General features: G+C 42.5%; 1 pseudogene; it reads right to left on the bottom strand.

Moving 5' to 3' along the window:
* Positions 1-441: 441 nt before the first annotated feature.
* On the bottom strand, positions 442-2,387 carry LOC102469889 (polyadenylate-binding protein 1 pseudogene; annotated as a pseudogene).
* Positions 2,388-12,159: the final 9,772 nt, after the last annotated feature.

The raw sequence follows: 12,159 nt of genomic DNA, 5'->3' as shown, positions 1-12,159 counted from the left end.
GGCCGGCTGAGAACCTGCTAAGTATATATGTGTGTGTGTGTGTATATATGTAAATGTGTGTATATATAATTTCATTTTTTTTAGTGTTTAAATTTTTATTAAAGCAAGAATTTTATAATCCAAATTACGTTTCCTTGCTCAGTTATCAAATCTGTTACTTAAAACAGACCAACACCCTGAGCTATTCCACAGCAAAGAATTACAAAATTAAAGAAAGAAATGCTTTAAATTTTTGTACTTCGCTGAAAATTATTTTTTCAGGATCTATAAAACATTAATTTGTTTTTACATTTTACTATTTTTTGTTGTTGTTTTTAAATCAATAAGTAATCTAGGACTAGCATTATGTTTGCTAGACCTGGCATTTACTTGGTACATAAGGTTCAAAGTTTCCTTTCCTTTTTTTGTTTATATTTTGCAATGTTTTTTTTTTTCAAAATATTTAAGTTTTTTGATGTTTAGATATTTTTCTTCAGTGAAGCACAAGTTTCTTTTCGTGGTCCCTGATCAATTTTAAACAGCTGGAACACAAGTGGCACTGTTAACTGCTTTCTGGGCAGCCTCTTTAGCTTGGTGGGGTTGTAGTACTGCTACAGCTTCATCAAAGAGTCTCTGGAGACTCAAGCATATGAAGAAGTTCTGAATTATCAATCTCCAATGACATGCCAGTGATTTTATCAGCAAGAGTAGGGTGCATGGCTTGAATAAGAGGAAACAGCCATTCACCCAACATTTGCTTTAGCTTTTGAGGAGGGGCAGATGCCAACATGGAAGCAGTCAAAGGTTCCTGACCTTGTACATGAACAGCAGGCTGTTGCATGGTAACCTGCGGCTGTGCATTAAGATGTTGTTGAGGATTGTGAACTCCCACAGCATATTTATATTGTGGAATGGTGCGGACAGCAGCAGCAGCTGCAGGATGTGGACCAATTGTCTGTGTTGATGTGTTTGCAACACGTTGTGTTGACATGACTCGTGGAACCTGTGAAGAAGCTGGTCTCATAATACTAAATGGTGGTCTAGGAGCGGCTGGGTGGATAGCACCAGGCATATTTTGGAATGGATGAGGTCTGGCACCCTGAGCAGTCCAGCGAGGACTTGGTCTTTGTTGAGCAATTTGGCTAGGAGCATAGTATGCAGCCTGGTTCTGAGTCTGGGGGAGGGCTGCCATGAAGTAACCTGAAGGAGGTGCTGGCTGGTAGGGGTTGATTACGGGGTTGGGCACAGCTCTTACACTTGCCATCCTCTGCATATACTGGTTAGTGAGGTGAGCCTGGTGCTCTTCTTTGCACTGAGCTAAAGCTACATACAACGGCTTGGTGGCCATGACTCTACCGTTAATTTCTGTAACTGCTTTAGTGGCTTCTGGGGAGGAGAAACAAACAAAACCAAACCCTTTGCTGCGATCACCCTCCATCATAACCTTTTCACTAGTGATTGTAACAGATGGAGAAAACTCTTTCCGGAGACATTCATCATCAATACCATCATCAAGATTTTTCACATAAAGGTTAACACCCTGGTATCTGGTGATCCTATCTTGCTTCATCTGCTCAAATTTGAGCTGTCTGCTGTTCCACTTTTTTCTGAGCTCGACCAATGTATATTTGTTTTCCATTGAGCTCCTTTCCATTCATCTCATTCACAGCTTTCTGTGCATCTTCATGCCTTTCAAAGCTTACAAATCCAAATCCTTTGGATTTTCCACTTTCGTCAGTCATTACTTTTACTCTTAAGGCAGGTCCAAACTTGCCAAAGAGATCCTTAAGGTGCTCATCATCCATGTCTTCTCCAAAATTCTTGATGTAAACATTGGTGAACTCTTTTGCCCTAGCTCCAAGTTCTGCTTCTCGCTCTTTACGAGACTTAAATTGTCCAACAAATACTTTGAAATCATTTAGAAGCATCCCACTCATTTTCTCAATAGCTCTTTCAACAGCTTCCTGTGTCTCAAAGTGCACAAATCCATAGCCCTTGGAACCATTTTCATCACAAACCACCTTACATGAAAGGATGTTACCAAAAGCAGGAAATGTATCATACAGTGCTTTATTATCAATAGATTTACCTAAATTTTTAATGAATATGTTGCTCACTTCACTTTTGTGAAGTGATGGATCATGCTGAGACCACATGATGCGTACTGGCTTGCCCTTTATAACATCAAAATTCATGGTGTCCAATGCACGCTCCATGTCTGTTGGCTTCTGGAAGTCCACATATGTGTAGCCCAAGGAGTGGCAGGTGATCATGTCCCTGCAGACTCAGATGGAGAAGACAGGCCTGGCTGGACTGAACTTCTCATAGAGCATTGCCTCGGTCACATCGGGGTGTAGGTCCCCCATGTAGAGCAATGCCATGGGGTAGCTGGGGGCGCTGGGGTTCATCTCAGCACAGCTGCCCACAGGGCCACAGGCCACAACCTTTCCCTGAGAGGAGAGTGAGTGCTGGGGCTGGGGGCTGGAGCCAGAGAGAGGGGAGTGGGGGCAAGCACAGAGGGACAAAAATCAATCTGAATAAAAAACTACTCAACTGCTGCAGAACGGGGTCAATGTGCTGCCACGGGGCTGCTGGCTGCCAGCTGGGAGCGAGAGTAGCAATGTCAGGTCCGGGCAGCAGGAAGGCCTCGGTCTCTTAGCTCCTTCTTGGAGCTGCTGTGGGGCCGTGCGTGGGTTGGTCTCGGCTGTTTCACCGGGTTATTTTATAAAAGAGGAAGAAAAAAAACTAAGTCTCTAGCAGGGGAGACGCAAATTTGTGTAAATTTTTTTAAAGACTTTTTTTAGATTTTTAAAATAATAAATGTGTGTTCCAAGCCTGGAGCATACACTCTGCACTCTAAGCACTAACTGCCAGGGAGAAGGCTTCATTTTCTTGTATACATTCAATCATGTTATTAGCTTACAATGTGAATATTTCAACATGTGAACATTTCTCCCTAGTCCAGTTGATAAAACTATAAAACTTTCAGATAATACCACATTTCTTTGTCCTATTAATGCTTTGCCCCTCGAAAATGCCTATGCCTAGTTTTAAAGCAGAATTTGACTCCCATTTGGAAAAAAACATTAAGGAAAACTTAAGGGGCCAGCAGATACTGTGATGGTTACATCACTGAACTCCCACATGGCCAACCATGGTCTGAATCCTGGACCCAGTGGCTTGAAATTCACACTGGATCCATATGTATACATGCTCAAAATCTCAAGAGAAGGAACTGCAGTGTGGTCATCCTTCAGGGGTGGGAGGGTGATTTCTCACTTTCTGTCTTGCTAGTGAGTGCATGCTCCCTAGCAAAAATATCTTAAACTTAAAAACAAAAACAACAAAACAAAAACAATTCCCAGGGGTAGAGGACGCCATGTTCTTCTTACCTCATCTCACCTAGGGTCGGGTCTCTGAGGCCCACATTGCTCCTTTGGCTACCATGTAGCCACCCTGTGGTTCGTTTCCCACTTATTGTTTCCCTGGGGTGTGTTGTATTCATGCCCAGCAGCTTCAAAGCTCCCTGGGCTGAGTCTTCATTCCTCACCAGGCCTGGCAGGTGGCAGTGACCACGTTCTTGAATGGCTCCTGTCTGATGTCCCTCTCCTGTAGCTGAGACATTTGCTGGGTGCTAGTAGTTTTGGCCTGTCACCCAAGGGTTACTCCAGTCTCTGAGCCACTTGGGGTTTGAATACACTCAGCCCTCCTAGAGCAAGCACCTGAGTGGTTGAAGAGGCACATATGCTGTGCTGGTAAATGTTGTCTAAAATGAGAAAATGTGCATGACTCCACAGTACTTACGCTGGCCTTGGTTCAGGTCAGAAGTGATGTGTTTCCTCTCTGAATCCTCTTTCCCCAACATCGATGCCCCAGGCAAATGAGGAAAGTCAATTTCACAAGCTTAGGACTTTTAAGGTCTTTGCTGGTGCTCTTGACTACAAATGGAAACATCGGGAAGAGCCCCTGGGTTTGGGGCATGTTGGTGATAGAAATGAAGACATTCTTAAGAGAGATTTTCTCTGTTCAGCAAATGACTTACACTAGAAAGAAGGGAACATGGTTATTTTCATTTAAGCAGGTTATCCTGCTGAGAGGATCATTTGGGAGCACAAGGCTCCGTCAGAAGCAGAAAATCCTCAAAATAAACTGGATTTTACTTGATGGTGTTCCAAGAACCTAATCCCTTTTCTGAAGGATCTGCAGGAGCACTGTTGTCCTGAGCTGTTTTCAAGTGGAAGGGATGTATTGGGTTGTCAGAATAGTCATTTATGTTTTTCAAGGGACATATTCCTATATAAAGAACAAACATCAATCGATGATATTTGTTCAGTAATCTTTCGCCATCTTTCAGTTTCATGGACAATGTCGCTGAACAGCTCCTGGAGTCAAGACTAGGCTAGAGGAAAGTCTAAATCATTGTTACCTTGCCTCACACCCTTGCTGAGGCAGGAGGAGACAGACTCAGGGAAGTAAAAGAACAGGGTGCAGAAAATAGAAAGCCAGGAATGTGGGACATTGGATGGGGCACACTTGAGCCATCTTTGTGCTTACTGCTGAGTGAAGCAAGCCATGCTATGAAGGAGAGGCATTGCATGTCCCCACTTAATATATACCGCGTGTCTGCACTCTATGAAGCTAATTGTCTAAAGGATATAGAAACGCAGTATATAGATGTAAATACCAGATATAGTGTGTGTGAAAAAGGAGGGTCTGAGAAAGGACATTTGGTGGAGGGACAGGGAGACAAAGCATTAATGTCACAAAGAGGTGTGGTATTATCTGTTGAAGATATTTTGTAGTTTTATCAACAGTACTAGGGAGAAATGTTCACCTGTTGAAATATCCATTTTGTAAGACAATAATGTGATTGAATGTATGGAAGAAAATGAAATGAAAACAAATAAATAAATAAAATGTACTAAAAAAAATACAATTCCAGGTGTAACAGTTCTGCACAGGGAGTAAGGCTTGCAGAAAGCAGCTTCCCTAAGTCCTTGTTAATGGGTGGGAGAATGTTGAGCTGCATTGTGAAGTCCTTGGTTCTTTGGGTCCAGATCACTAAAATTAGAGGTCTGTCCCTAGGCACAAAATGAAACGGCAACCACAATGAAGTAGGTAGAAAAAAAGATTTAATAGGAAAGAAAAGAAAGGAAAGAAAGGAAGTACACCCAAAGAGGCTTTTGAGCGGGCAAATTGCCAGGTGACAATTGCGCTTGGTATTGGTTAATTGTTCCTTCTATTACTAGAAGTGATGAATATTCATTAGTGGGAGGCGCCTTACATTGCCTATGTTCTTTCTTTAAATTTGAATACATACATTTTCTCCTGCACCTGTGCACCTTCCTCACAGGCAAAGTGAGGAATTTGATCACCTAATTGCGTACGCCCAGTGCGAGCCAGGTTGTCTCAATTAGATTGCCTAAATAGTCCATTGCCCAATAGAAATCAGGACATTGACCAAAATGTTTGCTTGGGTCTTTTTGATAAGAGAAAAATCTATGAATTATCCCTGTATGCTTCCCTCAGGCCTCAAGGAAGGAAGATGGCAAATTACATCACCCTCCTGGTGCCCGGGGCTAGGTGAGCCTTTCACTTTTCTCTTAAGGATGCCCACTCATGGCTAACTAACTACCTACCACATCATCATGAAGAAGAGGCCTGAATCAGACCAAGACAGGTCCAAATGGGTATGGTCATCATGCCCATTTCAACCCATTTTTGTGCAGCATCTACAAGTGTTAATGAAGCTCTATATCTATGCTCTACGTGAGTATAACACTTCCTGGAAGGTTGGCTGCTGGTCACCCATGGAGCCCAGATGGGCCAAGGAGTTGTTGAATACCATGACTTTAGAATGGATTGAGTTGTTGGGTCAGAATTTCTTGCCATCCAATTGCTTCTCAGATGAGAATTACAGGAGAAACATGGAGTCACTTCCCCAGGACAGTTGTCTGGTGTCCCAAAGCCATACCCAATTTCCTTTAGAAAGGATCAGGATGGAGAAGTAGTCTTCTTTTCTATATTATTGCTCTTTTTCCCTTCCTTAGGATGCTGTCTGGCCTCTGACCTGATCATGTTTTCACAGGCTCTTCCTGGCTCTTGAGCCCACCTGCCTTGAAAGACTGTGTTGGGCACATGAAAACTGATTGAGGGTTCTTATTTGAGACCCCCCTCACTTTATCATCCAGTGCAGTCCAAAACTATACCTACAGGAAATCCCAGTTTGTTGATAGAAGTAAAGAAGGCTCTCCACTCAAGGGTTATTCAGCATTAGCATTATTTCTCCAGCTTGTCTTGTACATAAGACCCTCTGTTCAGTGTTGGTCCCTCCTATGTCCTTCTTCCTGTCCTAACTGTATTCATAGGAATTTTCTAGGGGAATTATGCTGTATGCACTGTTACAAGCACAGACAGGCACCATGCTGAGTCGCTGTGGCTGTCCTTTGTGTCTACCCTTGAAATTGTCAAATGGTCCAACTCTGAGGGCTCAAGTCAACATCCCTTAAATATTTCTCTCATCACAATCAACTCTAGACAAAGATCATTGACTTATTGGGGAATACACTATAGAAAGAGGCCCCGAAAGAAAAGCATAATATCTCTCATAGGTTTGTGAACCATAGATAGTCTGATAAATCAGTCCAAGAGTGAAAATTACCTTTTCTATGGTATATAGACATCCTGTAAGTATGGCTTTTAGTGATAGAAAATCAAAGCTGCTCCAAGTGAGAAGGGACAATATCCCCAGGAGCAGCAGCCTCCATTCTGTTTCTCATTTCATGGGAGTGTTTTCCTCCCTAGTTGGTGAAGGCAGAGGATATTTGGTTTTCAGCTGGCAAGAAGAGACTCCAGGATTCTTTTTTTGGTTTTCTCATTTGAGAAGCAATGCTGGTAGCAAAGACATGCTATCCTAGGGAGACCTCCCATCCAAGATTGTCCCAGTGCCCTTGTCACCGTAGAGACGGCATGCTACTGTGAAGTTGTCCCCTGTTATAACATTTCCTTGTGGGTTTGACACTGTGAACATGTGGAGAAAGGCCATGTCTGGATTCTAGTGGGGCCATTACTAAGCGTACCTTCTAGGCACATAGTAGGGGAGGACTTAAAAACCTTCAATGTCACCATCATGCTTTTCTCAAATTGTTATGGTGAATTTCAGAATGAAGCATGGCTTACAAGGCAATTAACATGGACTCATCAAAAAGTCAGTGCCTCTTTCTAGTTAGATTCAGGTTAGATACAACTTGTCAAGACTCCAAGGAACTAGTGCTTATCTGCTTTGGCATGTCTTGGGGTACATATGGAGGATGGGTTTATCACTATTGATGATCCCATAGTTGAGATGAACACTTATCATTTGGGCAAGTACTTCTTAAGGTGAACAGTTGATACCCTTAAATTGTTTATTTGATTCACCCAACTCTTTTAACCTTCTCTGAGAAATCCTGAGCTAGTTCTCAAATGGGAAGTGATCTGGCAGATGGGGGCAAGGATATGGGAGTCTGTCTTAGAGGTGAGGCAAGGTTTCCCTCTGTTTCCTTGGGCATCCCTATGGGCCCCATTGTTTAAATTCTCCTCATCTTGACTATGGAATCAACCAGTGTGTGAAGAATTGAGGCCCCTGGCTGTGTTGGGAAGGCCCCCTCTGATTGAAGAGACTATCTTTTTTTTTGCTTTTGGGTCATTTTTGTCAGAAATCCTTGTTGGTGAATGTTGATAAAGTGACTTTGGTTTGTCTTTGCTGGTATAAATGCAGATTCACTGTCATGAGCAAAGGTTTCCAGCTGACCTCCACATTTGCTTCTTAAGAAGGTGGGGGTGGGTAAGAAAGACTTCAGTTCTCTCTGCAGTAATGTTTTCAAGTAGCATGTCAACACATTATTTCTCTAGACTGTCTTGGACATGAGATCCTCTGTTCAGTGCGGTTTCCTCCTATGTCCTTCTTCCTGTCCTAACTGTATTCGTAGGAATGTTCTGGGAGATTAGGCTGCATGTGCTATTAAAGGCCTCAGCATCACCCTGAGTCACAAGGACTGTGGCTGTTTCTGCTTCTGTTCTTGAAATTGCCAAGTCACCCAGACCTGAGGCGATTCGGAGGGCTCAAGTCAACATCTCTTGAATATTTCTCACCTCCATGAGTTCCAGAATTGGCTGATTTGTGAGTACACTATAGAAAGAGGTCCTAAAAGAAAAGCATAATACCCCTTATAGGTTTGTGGACCATAGATAGTCGGATAAGTTGGTCTAGGTGTCAAAATTGCCTTTACTATGAGTATATGGAGATCCTGTAAGTATGTACTTTTGTACAAAATTTATGACACTTTTTCTTGAATGAAGTGACCTAATGCACAGATGAGGATCATAGGAAAGGTAAAATATTTATGGAGGCTCATGAGAAACTGGTACAATACACATACTTCTTCTGGGAAACCTGGAAGAGATCCTCCATCTAGTTTTAAGCTGTCATAGAAAACTACAGAAACACACGAAACCTACGAAAACAGTAGCGCTATCCCTCAAGTGAGCATGCCCCAAGTTCAGCATCTTTGACTTACAGCCTGTCTCATCTCTTGAACATCTTCACCCAATCCTAGTCCAGGAGCAAACACTGAACTTCAATCTTTCTACATAGTTAAGATGTGTCTCTCTTTACCAACTTAAGACCATAAGAATACCTTTACCACAACCAGAATTACTTTATCAATATATAACTTGGAAGTAGCCAAATTTCAATTCTCACAAACATAACAACTGACTATTAAAATCAGAATCCAATTGCTGTCTACACACTCATGGTATAGGGTGTTGGTTGACATGCAAAATATGCCTTCATTTGTAGGGCACTGTAAGTTTGCCCTGTCTGCTCTCTAAAGGATGGCTGATACCCTGAAGATGTCTTGAATCTCTGTAGCTGCCTCGACTTCCCCATTTTAACCATCCTTCTAAAACTATCATTATTGGAATTGATGGGAATTCTTTTCCATTTGAAGATCTCTTGTTTTTCCATAAATCAACAGGAGTGACTTGAGGAGTCCTAAGCCTAGAACCTAGGAAAGTCTTCTTGTCTGTGGCACTGAGTAGGGGGCTTAAGCTAAGAGGGCATCAGTCACTGGGCACCAACTTTGCAAGAGGAGTCCTTGAGTTAACTGCAGGCTCCCCTGTAGGAGCTGTGAATGTGGCCGTAATCTCACCAGAGAGCTGCCCTAGGGGTTAAGCTACTGCTTTTACCAACTCCTTAATACAGGAGACCTCCCATTAAACCTAGCTCCCCAACACTGAAAACACAGCAGCTCAACTCTAGCCTCAGGTAAGGACACATGTGGGAAATTATGAGAATGGTCTTTCTGTCTCAGTACTCAGATTGTAAGATACCTGATAATCAACTTTCAGGTGAGGCAGGCTTCCTTCCAGGCCATCTCCTAGAAGACATGTGCCATGTAAGATGTGTCATCTTGAACCAAAGAGCTGTTTAGTTTTGGTTGTTGGAAAAGTCATGGTACATTTTTGCATAGAAAAGTGGTATGACTTTTCCAACAACCCAGTAAAAACTCAGGTGTTCCAGAGAAGCTGAGCAAATTCCTCAGGGTGTAATTTCTGCTCCTCTGCTAGAAGGTAGCTGAATGGTCTTCAGAGTGAAGACCTCTCTGCCCTCGGGCAAAGAAGAGTCAGCCCTTAGAAACTTCACTGCTGTTTTAAGCCTTGCCAGAGGCATTCCTTGACTTTTCACCATTAAGCTTATCCCTGAGTAGTTGTTTATTGCCATTAGTGGGTAACAGATAGTTTTAGAGGATGAACTTGTTGCTACCAAATCTTTCCATTGTTGGTTATTGAGTTGCAGATTTGGGAGAAAAAAAATCTCCAGGTCTTACTGAAATTTTCTGCAACATATTTCTAGAGATTAAGATAGTCCTACCTTGTGTCTAGTATCTTATTTCTGCTGCTTGCCATGGTCCCGATGCTCACTGCATCAGAGAGCAAGTAATGGAAGACTGAAGATGTCTTGTTCTGTTGACTTTGACCCTGGTTTAGTTTTCCTGTAGGACCACCAGTGACCACTAGATCAATTAGGGGATTACTCAATAGGAAAGATAGGTGAAAGATGAATTTCCAGTCCTCTCACCCATGAAGGATAACAAATATCCCAAATAATACTGCTTCAGATACTGACTCTTGATCCCATCCCAGGAAAAGTATAACACCTTTGTGGTCACCCTGCAAAGACAATGTTAAAAAAAAAAAAAACATAGCTGATGTTAAGGAAGAGAACAAATGACTTCCTGATATGAGGTTGAAAATGCTGCAGTGCCATAAGAAGCACTTGGTAGGTTTTCTTCATATCTACTAACTGCTATAAAAGTAGTGTATGGAGTGAGTCTGGCATACAAAGCATTATCAGAAGGGTTATTGACTTTATGTAATTTATCTCAAATGAAGGCCTTTTTCTTGGAAAAAGGAAGGTCTACCTGGGCTTGTTTCTATGCCCAGGGCACACAGTCAGGGGAGGGTTGTAGCAGTGCCAGGATTAGGATTAACATATTGGCTGGAAGATCTTGCCTTATCCACTTTCTGGTCACCAGCCCTGAGGGCCAATGAATTGTCAAGCCTTGGTAGAGTATCCCAGCTATTTCATGGAGCCCCTACATCACTCAGGGAATTCAAAGGGTTTGCTTTTCTCCATATGGTCACAATGTCACGTGGACATGGAATAGATAGGAGTCAGTGTCTGACTTCACGAAAGGGCACTTCATCTTGGTTACCTCCAGGAGTTTCACCTCCTCCCAGGAAGGTAGGACTTTTGAGAAGAGCTATACACTATACCTGCTTCATGCCGTCTAAAATTTTTATTGTAGGCTAATCCAGAATGTAGAAAATGTAGAATAACTTATAAGACAACCTTTCTGAGGCCTGGTCAGCAAGATGTAAACTTGACATGAAGCAGCAGTGAATTAGAAAGACACACAGACACACGAGTTGAAAAAAGAGGGGTTGGGTGGTCTGGCTGTCTGTGATGAAGATAGCTGCAGCCTTTAGCCAGGCCCAGGTTTATTCTTCTATAGGACAGAATGGGGTGGTAGCTGGATGTGAAGCTGATGATGCCTTATCAGATAAAGTGATTTTAAGTAGGTGTTGTGGAAAATCCTGGGTCTCACAGTTTTAGCCTCTTCTCATCTCCCCTGGCCCACTCTGGCAGATAGTTTCTCTCTACCTCTGCTGGCTTTGCAGTGCAGGCACAAATCATGGGAAACTATACCTTTACTCATCTTTAAAGGCTTCAGTAGTACTGCCCAGATCCAACTGCTCTCTGCTACAACCTAGATTCTTCCTAGGTTCCCTCTGATTTGGCTTCTTGCCAAGGGGCATCCAACAGAAGCCAATGGAAGCAGTGGGTATCTTTCGTAGTGTCCTGTCTAGAGTCACCTGCCAGAGTGTCCCAGCCCTAGGGATGTAAGACTGCTACTTACTTAGACTGAACATCCATCCTTATAAAGATTTATCTCCATACTGTGCAGAACAAATGTTTGAGACTTTAAAATGTTCTTCCACTGTTTCAATTCTTTGGTTATCAGAGAATAGAACCTAGCAGTTTTTGTAATCCCATAATTCAGTTTATATTTACTAATTAACAAGTCTGTCTAGAAAATGTTCTTCCACTGTGTCAATTCTTTGGTTATCAGAGAATAGAACCTAGCAGTTTTTGTAATCCCATAATTCAGTTTATATTTACTAATTAACAAGTCTGTCTAGACATTTCCTTTCCCACTTCTGAGCAGTGTCCTAGGCTCTGGGTAGCTTTAGGTACCAATGGCTAAAGGAAAGATTTGGCTGGTACATTTCCCAGGACTTGACACCATAGACTGGGCTTCTGGCCAAAGCACAGCCACTGTGCATGGATCATAGCCAGATAAAGGCATCTAGTATATTGATCAGTTATATTCCCACCACAGCTATGGATAAGTCAGAGATTAGGCCAGCCAAAATTTCCCAAAGTTGAGCCAGCCTTAATCAGCATTGTTTGGACTTCATTCTGGCCTCTAATATTGCCATATGTGGTTAAGGTACAATGATATTGGAATGACACCAAGTCCATCTCAAAGTTGGTGGCTACGGGTCTGACTTTCAAGTTATAGCCAAACTCTCTAGCTATTGTCTCTGTAGATTTTCTGGGACTGGGAAGTC

Source organism: Tupaia chinensis, unplaced genomic scaffold (assembly GCF_000334495.1).
Source record: "Tupaia chinensis unplaced genomic scaffold, TupChi_1.0 Scaffold000419_1, whole genome shotgun sequence".
Lineage (NCBI taxonomy): Eukaryota > Metazoa > Chordata > Mammalia > Scandentia > Tupaiidae > Tupaia > Tupaia belangeri.
Note: the sequence above shows the minus strand (reverse complement) of the source record. Positions and strands in the feature narration are given on the sequence as shown.